The sequence below is a fragment of the Rhinoderma darwinii genome (genome assembly GCF_050947455.1).
Source record: "Rhinoderma darwinii isolate aRhiDar2 chromosome 5 unlocalized genomic scaffold, aRhiDar2.hap1 SUPER_5_unloc_33, whole genome shotgun sequence".
Taxonomy (NCBI): Eukaryota; Metazoa; Chordata; class Amphibia; order Anura; family Rhinodermatidae; genus Rhinoderma; species Rhinoderma darwinii.
In genome coordinates, this window is record NW_027461791.1 from 310946 (window position 1) to 326724 (window position 15779).

Here is a 15779-nt window from a genome sequence, read left to right on the forward strand (position 1 = left end):
TTGCTTCTTTTGCTTGCACCACAATGCAGTGCTGAAAGAGGAGGAATCTACATAAAAACGCCTTCCTGGCAACGCCCAAATGCCCTGCTGCCATGCAGATAAACACTGGCAGCGGCAGCAAGTGCATGCCCACAGCCACCCCTTGTTCCTTCACACCTTGTATCAGCTGTAATCCAGTCCAGTCCAGTGCTGCCTGCTGAGCAGCACTGACCAACACTGCCTGGGCCCAGGCTTTTATCTCTGAGGCCCCATTATGATGTCAGAAAGCTGGCTCTGGAATCCTGAGGGCTCCACTATGACACGTGCAAAGTTCCGTCTGAACTTTATATAAGACGGTGAGGCTCAGTCAGTCACTCAGTGTTGCCTGAGAGGGCAACACTGCAACAGCCGGCCGCCAGGCTGTCTTTTTTTTGCACAGCTAGTTGCCTCCAGGAGGCCACAAGAGGGAGACAAGGGACTGCAAAATGGAAAATAGGCATCCACCAACTTTACAGACAACTTCTCCTTGCTCCTACAACCTCCATCCTTGCACAGTTTGTTATTCTTCTAGGTAACATAGTAACAAATCCAAATTGCTGCTCTCTTTGTAGGCAAGCAAGGCTTTGTTGCAACTGCAATTCTTACTTCTTCTTGAAATGTAGGGACGACAGTACATTCCATCACATCCATCTAGTGTACACAGGTAGGTCCATTGTGGCGGGCAGGCGAGCGGGCGGGCTGCTTTATTGGCTGTTTGCTGTTCCCCTACTCCACTCCACTATTTGACTGTTGTGCTGCATCAATCAATCAATCAATCAATCAATCAATCAATCAATCAATCAATCAATCAATCAGTGGCTGGCTCAGGTGCAGCTCTTTAACTTACCTAAAAGGGAGGGCGGAGAGAAGACAAGGAAGGTGAATGAGGTGTTCCAATGTGAAATGCCGGAAACACAGAAACACAGACGACACACAACAAGAGGTGGCAATCTATTCATTAATTGCATTTAATCAATGAGCTCATTATCACTCATGCATTGTCCAACAGGTGTTGAAATAATGGGATTAAAAGGGGAGATCCCTTCAGAAAGACAGAAACAATAGCAAAGACAAAAAACACTTTTGGAATCTGCTTTTAGTCAACACATAAGGAAAGGGTGCACCGGTCCTGGAAATACTGCAATACCAGGTCAATGCGTGGAGTGGACAGAGCAAGCTCTATTTCCATCTCCCTGTTCTAAAAATCCATTTAATATATGGTCCCCAGATAGGGGACGTATCAGATATTAAACTGATAAGAACAGATACTACACTTGATCTTAGCCAAAAGGCCGAGAAGCGATAACCCGAACGGGCCGCGCGTTGCCCGAGCCTGCCCGATACTGCTGTTCAGCCCTTGCAGCGATTCAGCCTACTTCTAGGCAATTCCATGGGGCCCTGCAGGCTCACACACTCACAGCTACACGGGAGGTGAATAAAGGCCGGAGAGGAAGCCAGACAGGATTTGCTTCTTTTGCTTGCACCACAATGCAGTGCTGAAAGAGGAGGAATCTACATAAAAACGCCTTCCTGGCAACGCCCAAATGCCCTGCTGCCATGCAGATAAACACTGGCAGCGGCAGCAAGTGCATGCCCACAGCCACCCCTTGTTCCTTCACACCTTGTATCAGCTGTAATCCAGTCCAGTCCAGTGCTGCCTGCTGAGCAGCACTGACCAACACTGCCTGGGCCCAGGCTTTTATCTCTGAGGCCCCATTATGATGTCAGAAAGCTGGCTCTGGAATCCTGAGGGCTCCACTATGACACGTGCAAAGTTCCGTCTGAACTTTATATAAGACGGTGAGGCTCAGTCAGTCACTCAGTGTTGCCTGAGAGGGCAACACTGCAACAGCCGGCCGCCAGGCTGTCTTTTTTTTGCACAGCTAGTTGCCTCCAGGAGGCCACAAGAGGGAGACAAGGGACTGCAAAATGGAAAATAGGCATCCACCAACTTTACAGACAACTTCTCCTTGCTCCTACAACCTCCATCCTTGCACAGTTTGTTATTCTTCTAGGTAACATAGTAACAAATCCAAATTGCTGCTCTCTTTGTAGGCAAGCAAGGCTTTGTTGCAACTGCAATTCTTACTTCTTCTTGAAATGTAGGGACGACAGTACATTCCATCACATCCATCTAGTGTACACAGGTAGGTCCATTGTGGCGGGCAGGCGAGCGGGCGGGCTGCTTTATTGGCTGTTTGCTGTTCCCCTACTCCACTCCACTATTTGACTGTTGTGCTGCATCAATCAATCAATCAATCAATCAATCAATCAATCAATCAATCAATCAATCAATCAATCAATCAGTGGCTGGCTCAGGTGCAGCTCTTTAACTTACCTAAAAGGGAGGGCGGAGAGAAGACAAGGAAGGTGAATGAGGTGTTCCAATGTGAAATGCCGGAAACACAGAAACACAGACGACACACAACAAGAGGTGGCAATCTATTCATTAATTGCATTTAATCAATGAGCTCATTATCACTCATGCATTGTCCAACAGGTGTTGAAATAATGGGATTAAAAGGGGAGATCCCTTCAGAAAGACAGAAACAATAGCAAAGACAAAAAACACTTTTGGAATCTGCTTTTAGTCAACACATAAGGAAAGGGTGCACCGGTCCTGGAAATACTGCAATACCAGGTCAATGCGTGGAGTGGACAGAGCAAGCTCTATTTCCATCTCCCTGTTCTAAAAATCCATTTAATATATGGTCCCCAGATAGGGGACGTATCAGATATTAAACTGATAAGAACAGATACTACACTTGATCTTAGCCAAAAGGCCGAGAAGCGATAACCCGAACGGGCCGCGCGTTGCCCGAGCCTGCCCGATACTGCTGTTCAGCCCTTGCAGCGATTCAGCCTACTTCTAGGCAATTCCATGGGGCCCTGCAGGCTCACACACTCACAGCTACACGGGAGGTGAATAAAGGCCGGAGAGGAAGCCAGACAGGATTTGCTTCTTTTGCTTGCACCACAATGCAGTGCTGAAAGAGGAGGAATCTACATAAAAACGCCTTCCTGGCAACGCCCAAATGCCCTGCTGCCATGCAGATAAACACTGGCAGCGGCAGCAAGTGCATGCCCACAGCCACCCCTTGTTCCTTCACACCTTGTATCAGCTGTAATCCAGTCCAGTCCAGTGCTGCCTGCTGAGCAGCACTGACCAACACTGCCTGGGCCCAGGCTTTTATCTCTGAGGCCCCATTATGATGTCAGAAAGCTGGCTCTGGAATCCTGAGGGCTCCACTATGACACGTGCAAAGTTCCGTCTGAACTTTATATAAGACGGTGAGGCTCAGTCAGTCACTCAGTGTTGCCTGAGAGGGCAACACTGCAACAGCCGGCCGCCAGGCTGTCTTTTTTTTGCACAGCTAGTTGCCTCCAGGAGGCCACAAGAGGGAGACAAGGGACTGCAAAATGGAAAATAGGCATCCACCAACTTTACAGACAACTTCTCCTTGCTCCTACAACCTCCATCCTTGCACAGTTTGTTATTCTTCTAGGTAACATAGTAACAAATCCAAATTGCTGCTCTCTTTGTAGGCAAGCAAGGCTTTGTTGCAACTGCAATTCTTACTTCTTCTTGAAATGTAGGGACGACAGTACATTCCATCACATCCATCTAGTGTACACAGGTAGGTCCATTGTGGCGGGCAGGCGAGCGGGCGGGCTGCTTTATTGGCTGTTTGCTGTTCCCCTACTCCACTCCACTATTTGACTGTTGTGCTGCATCAATCAATCAATCAATCAATCAATCAATCAATCAATCAATCAATCAGTGGCTGGCTCAGGTGCAGCTCTTTAACTTACCTAAAAGGGAGGGCGGAGAGAAGACAAGGAAGGTGAATGAGGTGTTCCAATGTGAAATGCCGGAAACACAGAAACACAGACGACACACAACAAGAGGTGGCAATCTATTCATTAATTGCATTTAATCAATGAGCTCATTATCACTCATGCATTGTCCAACAGGTGTTGAAATAATGGGATTAAAAGGGGAGATCCCTTCAGAAAGACAGAAACAATAGCAAAGACAAAAAACACTTTTGGAATCTGCTTTTAGTCAACACATAAGGAAAGGGTGCACCGGTCCTGGAAATACTGCAATACCAGGTCAATGCGTGGAGTGGACAGAGCAAGCTCTATTTCCATCTCCCTGTTCTAAAAATCCATTTAATATATGGTCCCCAGATAGGGGACGTATCAGATATTAAACTGATAAGAACAGATACTACATTTGATCTTAGCCAAAAGGCCGAGAAGCGATAACCCGAACGGGCCGCGCGTTGCCCGAGCCTGCCCGATACTGCTGTTCAGCCCTTGCAGCGATTCAGCCTACTTCTAGGCAATTCCATGGGGCCCTGCAGGCTCACACACTCACAGCTACACGGGAGGTGAATAAAGGCCGGAGAGGAAGCCAGACAGGATTTGCTTCTTTTGCTTGCACCACAATGCAGTGCTGAAAGAGGAGGAATCTACATAAAAACGCCTTCCTGGCAACGCCCAAATGCCCTGCTGCCATGCAGATAAACACTGGCAGCGGCAGCAAGTGCATGCCCACAGCCACCCCTTGTTCCTTCACACCTTGTATCAGCTGTAATCCAGTCCAGTCCAGTGCTGCCTGCTGAGCAGCACTGACCAACACTGCCTGGGCCCAGGCTTTTATCTCTGAGGCCCCATTATGATGTCAGAAAGCTGGCTCTGGAATCCTGAGGGCTCCACTATGACACGTGCAAAGTTCCGTCTGAACTTTATATAAGACGGTGAGGCTCAGTCAGTCACTCAGTGTTGCCTGAGAGGGCAACACTGCAACAGCCGGCCGCCAGGCTGTCTTTTTTTTGCACAGCTAGTTGCCTCCAGGAGGCCACAAGAGGGAGACAAGGGACTGCAAAATGGAAAATAGGCATCCACCAACTTTACAGACAACTTCTCCTTGCTCCTACAACCTCCATCCTTGCACAGTTTGTTATTCTTCTAGGTAACATAGTAACAAATCCAAATTGCTGCTCTCTTTGTAGGCAAGCAAGGCTTTGTTGCAACTGCAATTCTTACTTCTTCTTGAAATGTAGGGACGACAGTACATTCCATCACATCCATCTAGTGTACACAGGTAGGTCCATTGTGGCGGGCAGGCGAGAGGGCGGGCTGCTTTATTGGCTGTTTGCTGTTCCCCTACTCCACTCCACTATTTGACTGTTGTGCTGCATCAATCAATCAATCAATCAATCAATCAATCAATCAATCAATCAATCAATCAGTGGCTGGCTCAGGTGCAGCTCTTTAACTTACCTAAAAGGGAGGGCGGAGAGAAGACAAGGAAGGTGAATGAGGTGTTCCAATGTGAAATGCCGGAAACACAGAAACACAGACGACACACAACAAGAGGTGGCAATCTATTCATTAATTGCATTTAATCAATGAGCTCATTATCACTCATGCATTGTCCAACAGGTGTTGAAATAATGGGATTAAAAGGGGAGATCCCTTCAGAAAGACAGAAACAATAGCAAAGACAAAAAACACTTTTGGAATCTGCTTTTAGTCAACACATAAGGAAAGGGTGCACCGGTCCTGGAAATACTGCAATACCAGGTCAATGCGTGGAGTGGACAGAGCAAGCTCTATTTCCATCTCCCTGTTCTAAAAATCCATTTAATATATGGTCCCCAGATAGGGGACGTATCAGATATTAAACTGATAAGAACAGATACTACACTTGATCTTAGCCAAAAGGCCGAGAAGCGATAACCCGAACGGGCCGCGCGTTGCCCGAGCCTGCCCGATACTGCTGTTCAGCCCTTGCAGCGATTCAGCCTACTTCTAGGCAATTCCATGGGGCCCTGCAGGCTCACACACTCACAGCTACACGGGAGGTGAATAAAGGCCGGAGAGGAAGCCAGACAGGATTTGCTTCTTTTGCTTGCACCACAATGCAGTGCTGAAAGAGGAGGAATCTACATAAAAATGCCTTCCTGGCAACGCCCAAATGCCCTGCTGCCATGCAGATAAACACTGGCAGCGGCAGCAAGTGCATGCCCACAGCCACCCCTTGTTCCTTCACACCTTGTATCAGCTGTAATCCAGTCCAGTCCAGTGCTGCCTGCTGAGCAGCACTGACCAACACTGCCTGGGCCCAGGCTTTTATCTCTGAGGCCCCATTATGATGTCAGAAAGCTGGCTCTGGAATCCTGAGGGCTCCACTATGACACGTGCAAAGTTCCGTCTGAACTTTATATAAGACGGTGAGGCTCAGTCAGTCACTCAGTGTTGCCTGAGAGGGCAACACTGCAACAGCCGGCCGCCAGGCTGTCTTTTTTTTGCACAGCTAGTTGCCTCCAGGAGGCCACAAGAGGGAGACAAGGGACTGCAAAATGGAAAATAGGCATCCACCAACTTTACAGACAACTTCTCCTTGCTCCTACAACCTCCATCCTTGCACAGTTTGTTATTCTTCTAGGTAACATAGTAACAAATCCAAATTGCTGCTCTCTTTGTAGGCAAGCAAGGCTTTGTTGCAACTGCAATTCTTACTTCTTCTTGAAATGTAGGGACGACAGTACATTCCATCACATCCATCTAGTGTACACAGGTAGGTCCATTGTGGCGGGCAGGCGAGAGGGCGGGCTGCTTTATTGGCTGTTTGCTGTTCCCCTACTCCACTCCACTATTTGACTGTTGTGCTGCATCAATCAATCAATCAATCAATCAATCAATCAATCAATCAATCAATCAATCAATCAATCAATCAATCAGTGGCTGGCTCAGGTGCAGCTCTTTAACTTACCTAAAAGGGAGGGCGGAGAGAAGACAAGGAAGGTGAATGAGGTGTTCCAATGTGAAATGCCGGAAACACAGAAACACAGACGACACACAACAAGAGGTGGCAATCTATTCATTAATTGCATTTAATCAATGAGCTCATTATCACTCATGCATTGTCCAACAGGTGTTGAAATAATGGGATTAAAAGGGGAGATCCCTTCAGAAAGACAGAAACAATAGCAAAGACAAAAAACACTTTTGGAATCTGCTTTTAGTCAACACATAAGGAAAGGGTGCACCGGTCCTGGAAATACTGCAATACCAGGTCAATGCGTGGAGTGGACAGAGCAAGCTCTATTTCCATCTCCCTGTTCTAAAAATCCATTTAATATATGGTCCCCAGATAGGGGACGTATCAGATATTAAACTGATAAGAACAGATACTACACTTGATCTTAGCCAAAAGGCCGAGAAGCGATAACCCGAACGGGCCGCGCGTTGCCCGAGCCTGCCCGATACTGCTGTTCAGCCCTTGCAGCGATTCAGCCTACTTCTAGGCAATTCCATGGGGCCCTGCAGGCTCACACACTCACAGCTACACGGGAGGTGAATAAAGGCCGGAGAGGAAGCCAGACAGGATTTGCTTCTTTTGCTTGCACCACAATGCAGTGCTGAAAGAGGAGGAATCTACATAAAAACGCCTTCCTGGCAACGCCCAAATGCCCTGCTGCCATGCAGATAAACACTGGCAGCGGCAGCAAGTGCATGCCCACAGCCACCCCTTGTTCCTTCACACCTTGTATCAGCTGTAATCCAGTCCAGTCCAGTGCTGCCTGCTGAGCAGCACTGACCAACACTGCCTGAGCCCAGGCTTTTATCTCTGAGGCCCCATTATGATGTCAGAAAGCTGGCTCTGGAATCCTGAGGGCTCCACTATGACACGTGCAAAGTTCCGTCTGAACTTTATATAAGACGGTGAGGCTCAGTCAGTCACTCAGTGTTGCCTGAGAGGGCAACACTGCAACAGCCGGCCGCCAGGCTGTCTTTTTTTTGCACAGCTAGTTGCCTCCAGGAGGCCACAAGAGGGAGACAAGGGACTGCAAAATGGAAAATAGGCATCCACCAACTTTACAGACAACTTCTCCTTGCTCCTACAACCTCCATCCTTGCACAGTTTGTTATTCTTCTAGGTAACATAGTAACAAATCCAAATTGCTGCTCTCTTTGTAGGCAAGCAAGGCTTTGTTGCAACTGCAATTCTTACTTCTTCTTGAAATGTAGGGACGACAGTACATTCCATCACATCCATCTAGTGTACACAGGTAGGTCCATTGTGGCGGGCAGGCGAGCGGGCGGGCTGCTTTATTGGCTGTTTGCTGTTCCCCTACTCCACTCCACTATTTGACTGTTGTGCTGCATCAATCAATCAATCAATCAATCAATCAATCAATCAATCAATCAATCAATCAATCAATCAATCAGTGGCTGGCTCAGGTGCAGCTCTTTAACTTACCTAAAAGGGAGGGCGGAGAGAAGACAAGGAAGGTGAATGAGGTGTTCCAATGTGAAATGCCGGAAACACAGAAACACAGACGACACACAACAAGAGGTGGCAATCTATTCATTAATTGCATTTAATCAATGAGCTCATTATCACTCATGCATTGTCCAACAGGTGTTGAAATAATGGGATTAAAAGGGGAGATCCCTTCAGAAAGACAGAAACAATAGCAAAGACAAAAAACACTTTTGGAATCTGCTTTTAGTCAACACATAAGGAAAGGGTGCACCGGTCCTGGAAATACTGCAATACCAGGTCAATATGTGGAGTGGACAGAGCAAGCTCTATTTCCATCTCCCTGTTCTAAAAAATCCATTTAATATATGGTCCCCAGATAGGGGACGTATCAGATATTAAACTGATAAGAACAGATACTACACTTGATCTTAGCCAAAAGGCCGAGAAGCGATAACCCGAACGGGCCGCGCGTTGCCCGAGCCTGCCCGATACTGCTGTTCAGCCCTTGCAGCGATTCAGCCTACTTCTAGGCAATTCCATGGGGCCCTGCAGGCTCACACACTCACAGCTACACGGGAGGTGAATAAAGGCCGGAGAGGAAGCCAGACAGGATTTGCTTCTTTTGCTTGCACCACAATGCAGTGCTGAAAGAGGAGGAATCTACATAAAAACGCCTTCCTGGCAACGCCCAAATGCCCTGCTGCCATGCAGATAAACACTGGCAGCGGCAGCAAGTGCATGCCCACAGCCACCCCTTGTTCCTTCACACCTTGTATCAGCTGTAATCCAGTCCAGTCCAGTGCTGCCTGCTGAGCAGCACTGACCAACACTGCCTGGGCCCAGGCTTTTATCTCTGAGGCCCCATTATGATGTCAGAAAGCTGGCTCTGGAATCCTGAGGGCTCCACTATGACACGTGCAAAGTTCCGTCTGAACTTTATATAAGACGGTGAGGCTCAGTCAGTCACTCAGTGTTGCCTGAGAGGGCAACACTGCAACAGCCGGCCGCCAGGCTGTCTTTTTTTTGCACAGCTAGTTGCCTCCAGGAGGCCACAAGAGGGAGACAAGGGACTGCAAAATGGAAAATAGGCATCCACCAACTTTACAGACAACTTCTCCTTGCTCCTACAACCTCCATCCTTGCACAGTTTGTTATTCTTCTAGGTAACATAGTAACAAATCCAAATTGCTGCTCTCTTTGTAGGCAAGCAAGGCTTTGTTGCAACTGCAATTCTTACTTCTTCTTGAAATGTAGGGACGACAGTACATTCCATCACATCCATCTAGTGTACACAGGTAGGTCCATTGTGGCGGGCAGGCGAGCGGGCGGGCTGCTTTATTGGCTGTTTGCTGTTCCCCTACTCCACTCCACTATTTGACTGTTGTGCTGCATCAATCAATCAATCAATCAATCAATCAATCAATCAATCAATCAATCAATCAGTGGCTGGCTCAGGTGCAGCTCTTTAACTTACCTAAAAGGGAGGGCGGAGAGAAGACAAGGAAGGTGAATGAGGTGTTCCAATGTGAAATGCCGGAAACACAGAAACACAGACGACACACAACAAGAGGTGGCAATCTATTCATTAATTGCATTTAATCAATGAGCTCATTATCACTCATGCATTGTCCAACAGGTGTTGAAATAATGGGATTAAAAGGGGAGATCCCTTCAGAAAGACAGAAACAATAGCAAAGACAAAAAACACTTTTGGAATCTGCTTTTAGTCAACACATAAGGAAAGGGTGCACCGGTCCTGGAAATACTGCAATACCAGGTCAATGCGTGGAGTGGACAGAGCAAGCTCTATTTCCATCTCCCTGTTCTAAAAATCCATTTAATATATGGTCCCCAGATAGGGGACGTATCAGATATTAAACTGATAAGAACAGATACTACACTTGATCTTAGCCAAAAGGCCGAGAAGCGATAACCCGAACGGGCCGCGCGTTGCCCGAGCCTGCCCGATACTGCTGTTCAGCCCTTGCAGCGATTCAGCCTACTTCTAGGCAATTCCATGGGGCCCTGCAGGCTCACACACTCACAGCTACACGGGAGGTGAATAAAGGCCGGAGAGGAAGCCAGACAGGATTTGCTTCTTTTGCTTGCACCACAATGCAGTGCTGAAAGAGGAGGAATCTACATAAAAACGCCTTCCTGGCAACGCCCAAATGCCCTGCTGCCATGCAGATAAACACTGGCAGCGGCAGCAAGTGCATGCCCACAGCCACCCCTTGTTCCTTCACACCTTGTATCAGCTGTAATCCAGTCCAGTCCAGTGCTGCCTGCTGAGCAGCACTGACCAACACTGCCTGGGCCCAGGCTTTTATCTCTGAGGCCCCATTATGATGTCAGAAAGCTGGCTCTGGAATCCTGAGGGCTCCACTATGACACGTGCAAAGTTCCGTCTGAACTTTATATAAGACGGTGAGGCTCAGTCAGTCACTCAGTGTTGCCTGAGAGGGCAACACTGCAACAGCCGGCCGCCAGGCTGTCTTTTTTTTGCACAGCTAGTTGCCTCCAGGAGGCCACAAGAGGGAGACAAGGGACTGCAAAATGGAAAATAGGCATCCACCAACTTTACAGACAACTTCTCCTTGCTCCTACAACCTCCATCCTTGCACAGTTTGTTATTCTTCTAGGTAACATAGTAACAAATCCAAATTGCTGCTCTCTTTGTAGGCAAGCAAGGCTTTGTTGCAACTGCAATTCTTACTTCTTCTTGAAATGTAGGGACGACAGTACATTCCATCACATCCATCTAGTGTACACAAGTAGGTCCATTGTGGCGGGCAGGCGAGCGGGCGGGCTGCTTTATTGGCTGTTTGCTGTTCCCCTACTCCACTCCACTATTTGACTGTTGTGCTGCATCAATCAATCAATAAATCAATCAATCAATCAATCAATCAATCAATCAATCAATCAATCAATCAATCAATCAGTGGCTGGCTCAGGTGCAGCTCTTTAACTTACCTAAAAGGGAGGGCGGAGAGAAGACAAGGAAGGTGAATGAGGTGTTCCAATGTGAAATGCCGGAAACACAGAAACACAGACGACACACAACAAGAGGTGGCAATCTATTCATTAATTGCATTTAATCAATGAGCTCATTATCACTCATGCATTGTCCAACAGGTGTTGAAATAATGGGATTAAAAGGGGAGATCCCTTCAGAAAGACAGAAACAATAGCAAAGACAAAAAACACTTTTGGAATCTGCTTTTAGTCAACACATAAGGAAAGGGTGCACCGGTCCTGGAAATACTGCAATACCAGGTCAATGCGTGGAGTGGACAGAGCAAGCTCTATTTCCATCTCCCTGTTCTAAAAATCCATTTAATATATGGTCCCCAGATAGGGGACGTATCAGATATTAAACTGATAAGAACAGATACTACACTTGATCTTAGCCAAAAGGCCGAGAAGCGATAACCCGAACGGGCCGCGCGTTGCCCGAGCCTGCCCGATACTGCTGTTCAGCCCTTGCAGCGATTCAGCCTACTTCTAGGCAATTCCATGGGGCCCTGCAGGCTCACACACTCACAGCTACACGGGAGGTGAATAAAGGCCGGAGAGGAAGCCAGACAGGATTTGCTTCTTTTGCTTGCACCACAATGCAGTGCTGAAAGAGGAGGAATCTACATAAAAACGCCTTCCTGGCAACACCCAAATGCCCTGCTGCCATGCAGATAAACACTGGCAGCGGCAGCAAGTGCATGCCCACAGCCACCCCTTGTTCCTTCACACCTTGTATCAGCTGTAATCCAGTCCAGTCCAGTGCTGCCTGCTGAGCAGCACTGACCAACACTGCCTGGGCCCAGGCTTTTATCTCTGAGGCCCCATTATGATGTCAGAAAGCTGGCTCTGGAATCCTGAGGGCTCCACTATGACACGTGCAAAGTTCCGTCTGAACTGTATATAAGACGGTGAGGCTCAGTCAGTCACTCAGTGTTGCCTGAGAGGGCAACACTGCAACAGCCGGCCGCCAGGCTGTCTTTTTTTTGCACAGCTAGTTGCCTCCAGGAGGCCACAAGAGGGAGACAAGGGACTGCAAAATGGAAAATAGGCATCCACCAACTTTACAGACAACTTCTCCTTGCTCCTACAACCTCCATCCTTGCACAGTTTGTTATTCTTCTAGGTAACATAGTAACAAATCCAAATTGCTGCTCTCTTTGTAGGCAAGCAAGGCTTTGTTGCAACTGCAATTCTTACTTCTTCTTGAAATGTAGGGACGACAGTACATTCCATCACATCCATCTAGTGTACACAGGTAGGTCCATTGTGGCGGGCAGGCGAGCGGGCGGGCTGCTTTATTGGCTGTTTGCTGTTCCCCTACTCCACTCCACTATTTGACTGTTGTGCTGCATCAATCAATCAATCAATCAATCAATCAATCAATCAATCAATCAATCAATCAATCAATCAGTGGCTGGCTCAGGTGCAGCTCTTTAACTTACCTAAAAGGGAGGGCGGAGAGAAGACAAGGAAGGTGAATGAGGTGTTCCAATGTGAAATGCCGGAAACACAGAAACACAGACGACACACAACAAGAGGTGGCAATCTATTCATTAATTGCATTTAATCAATGAGCTCATTATCACTCATGCATTGTCCAACAGGTGTTGAAATAATGGGATTAAAAGGGGAGATCCCTTCAGAAAGACAGAAACAATAGCAAAGACAAAAAACACTTTTGGAATCTGCTTTTAGTCAACACATAAGGAAAGGGTGCACCGGTCCTGGAAATACTGCAATACCAGGTCAATGCGTGGAGTGGACAGAGCAAGCTCTATTTCCATCTCCCTGTTCTAAAAATCCATTTAATATATGGTCCCCAGATAGGGGATGTATCAGATATTAAACTGATAAGAACAGATACTACACTTGATCTTAGCCAAAAGGCCGAGAAGCGATAACCCGAACGGGCCGCGCGTTGCCCGAGCCTGCCCGATACTGCTGTTCAGCCCTTGCAGCGATTCAGCCTACTTCTAGGCAATTCCATGGGGCCCTGCAGGCTCACACACTCACAGCTACACGGGAGGTGAATAAAGGCCGGAGAGGAAGCCAGACAGGATTTGCTTCTTTTGCTTGCACCACAATGCAGTGCTGAAAGAGGAGGAATCTACATAAAAACGCCTTCCTGGCAACGCCCAAATGCCCTGCTGCCATGCAGATAAACACTGGCAGCGGCAGCAAGTGCATGCCCACAGCCACCCCTTGTTCCTTCACACCTTGTATCAGCTGTAATCCAGTCCAGTCCAGTGCTGCCTGCTGAGCAGCACTGACCAACACTGCCTGGGCCCAGGCTTTTATCTCTGAGGCCCCATTATGATGTCAGAAAGCTGGCTCTGGAATCCTGAGGGCTCCACTATGACACGTGCAAAGTTCCGTCTGAACTTTATATAAGACGGTGAGGCTCAGTCAGTCACTCAGTGTTGCCTGAGAGGGCAACACTGCAACAGCCGGCCGCCAGGCTGTCTTTTTTTTGCACAGCTAGTTGCCTCCAGGAGGCCACAAGAGGGAGACAAGGGACTGCAAAATGGAAAATAGGCATCCACCAACTTTACAGACAACTTCTCCTTGCTCCTACAACCTCCATCCTTGCACAGTTTGTTATTCTTCTAGGTAACATAGTAACAAATCCAAATTGCTGCTCTCTTTGTAGGCAAGCAAGGCTTTGTTGCAACTGCAATTCTTACTTCTTCTTGAAATGTAGGGACGACAGTACATTCCATCACATCCATCTAGTGTACACAGGTAGGTCCATTGTGGCGGGCAGGCGAGCGGGCGGGCTGCTTTATTGGCTGTTTGCTGTTCCCCTACTCCACTCCACTATTTGACTGTTGTGCTGCATCAATCAATCAATAAATCAATCAATCAATCAATCAATCAATCAATCAATCAATCAATCAATCAGTGGCTGGCTCAGGTGCAGCTCTTTAACTTACCTAAAAGGGAGGGCGGAGAGAAGACAAGGAAGGTGAATGAGGTGTTCCAATGTGAAATGCCGGAAACACAGAAACACAGACGACACACAACAAGAGGTGGCAATCTATTCATTAATTGCATTTAATCAATGAGCTCATTATCACTCATGCATTGTCCAACAGGTGTTGAAATAATGGGATTAAAAGGGGAGATCCCTTCAGAAAGACAGAAACAATAGCAAAGACAAAAAACACTTTTGGAATCTGCTTTTAGTCAACACATAAGGAAAGGGTGCACCGGTCCTGGAAATACTGCAATACCAGGTCAATGCGTGGAGTGGACAGAGCAAGCTCTATTTCCATCTCCCTGTTCTAAAAATCCATTTAATATATGGTCCCCAGATAGGGGACGTATCAGATATTAAACTGATAAGAACAGATACTACACTTGATCTTAGCCAAAAGGCCGAGAAGCGATAACCCGAACGGGCCGCGCGTTGCCCGAGCCTGCCCGATACTGCTGTTCAGCCCTTGCAGCGATTCAGCCTACTTCTAGGCAATTCCATGGGGCCCTGCAGGCTCACACACTCACAGCTACACGGGAGGTGAATAAAGGCCGGAGAGGAAGCCAGACAGGATTTGCTTCTTTTGCTTGCACCACAATGCAGTGCTGAAAGAGGAGGAATCTACATAAAAACGCCTTCCTGGCAACGCCCAAATGCCCTGCTGCCATGCAGATAAACACTGGCAGCGGCAGCAAGTGCATGCCCACAGCCACCCCTTGTTCCTTCACACCTTGTATCAGCTGTAATCCAGTCCAGTCCAGTGCTGCCTGCTGAGCAGCACTGACCAACACTGCCTGGGCCCAGGCTTTTATCTCTGAGGCCCCATTATGATGTCAGAAAGCTGGCTCTGGAATCCTGAGGGCTCCACTATGACACGTGCAAAGTTCCGTCTGAACTTTATATAAGACGGTGAGGCTCAGTCAGTCACTCAGTGTTGCCTGAGAGGGCAACACTGCAACAGCCGGCCGCCAGGCTGTCTTTTTTTTGCACAGCTAGTTGCCTCCAGGAGGCCACAAGAGGGAGACAAGGGACTGCAAAATGGAAAATAGGCATCCACCAACTTTACAGACAACTTCTCCTTGCTCCTACAACCTCCATCCTTGCACAGTTTGTTATTCTTCTAGGTAACATAGTAACAAATCCAAATTGCTGCTCTCTTTGTAGGCAAGCAAGGCTTTGTTGCAACTGCAATTCTTACTTCTTCTTGAAATGTAGGGACGACAGTACATTCCATCACATCCATCTAGTGTACACAGGTAGGTCCATTGTGGCGGGCAGGCGAGCGGGCGGGCTGCTTTATTGGCTGTTTGCTGTTCCCCTACTCCACTCCACTATTTGACTGTTGTGCTGCATCAATCAATCAATCAATCAATCAATCAATCAATAATCAATCAATCAATCAATCAATCAATCAATCAGTGGCTGGCTCAGGTGCAGCTCTTTAACTTACCTAAAAGGGAGGGCGGAGAGAAGACAAGGAAG

The 15779-nt window shown here is 47.7% G+C and overlaps 10 non-coding genes across 10 annotated transcripts; all 10 read right to left on the reverse strand.

Moving 5' to 3' along the window:
• Positions 1–1131: 1131 nt before the first annotated feature.
• LOC142690199 (U2 spliceosomal RNA) lies at positions 1132–1322 on the reverse strand. The gene has a single exon (XR_012858998.1). It is a non-coding gene; the product is annotated as a U2 spliceosomal RNA (small nuclear RNA).
• A 1300-nt stretch (positions 1323–2622) lies between these two features.
• Positions 2623–2813, reverse strand: LOC142690200 (U2 spliceosomal RNA). Its single transcript, XR_012858999.1, has one exon. It is a non-coding gene; the product is annotated as a U2 spliceosomal RNA (small nuclear RNA).
• Positions 2814–4097: 1284 nt separating this feature from the next.
• Positions 4098–4288, reverse strand: LOC142690339 (U2 spliceosomal RNA). The gene has a single exon (XR_012859125.1). It is a non-coding gene; the product is annotated as a U2 spliceosomal RNA (small nuclear RNA).
• Positions 4289–5576: 1288 nt separating this feature from the next.
• Positions 5577–5767, reverse strand: LOC142690201 (U2 spliceosomal RNA). Its single transcript, XR_012859000.1, has one exon. It is a non-coding gene; the product is annotated as a U2 spliceosomal RNA (small nuclear RNA).
• Positions 5768–7071: 1304 nt separating this feature from the next.
• LOC142690202 (U2 spliceosomal RNA) lies at positions 7072–7262 on the reverse strand. The gene has a single exon (XR_012859001.1). It is a non-coding gene; the product is annotated as a U2 spliceosomal RNA (small nuclear RNA).
• Positions 7263–8562: 1300 nt separating this feature from the next.
• LOC142690353 (U2 spliceosomal RNA) lies at positions 8563–8754 on the reverse strand. The gene has a single exon (XR_012859137.1). It is a non-coding gene; the product is annotated as a U2 spliceosomal RNA (small nuclear RNA).
• Positions 8755–10042: 1288 nt separating this feature from the next.
• Positions 10043–10233, reverse strand: LOC142690203 (U2 spliceosomal RNA). Its single transcript, XR_012859002.1, has one exon. It is a non-coding gene; the product is annotated as a U2 spliceosomal RNA (small nuclear RNA).
• A 1308-nt stretch (positions 10234–11541) lies between these two features.
• On the reverse strand, positions 11542–11732 carry LOC142690204 (U2 spliceosomal RNA). The gene has a single exon (XR_012859003.1). It is a non-coding gene; the product is annotated as a U2 spliceosomal RNA (small nuclear RNA).
• A 1296-nt stretch (positions 11733–13028) lies between these two features.
• Positions 13029–13219, reverse strand: LOC142690334 (U2 spliceosomal RNA). The gene has a single exon (XR_012859120.1). It is a non-coding gene; the product is annotated as a U2 spliceosomal RNA (small nuclear RNA).
• Positions 13220–14519: 1300 nt separating this feature from the next.
• On the reverse strand, positions 14520–14710 carry LOC142690205 (U2 spliceosomal RNA). Its single transcript, XR_012859004.1, has one exon. It is a non-coding gene; the product is annotated as a U2 spliceosomal RNA (small nuclear RNA).
• Positions 14711–15779: the final 1069 nt, after the last annotated feature.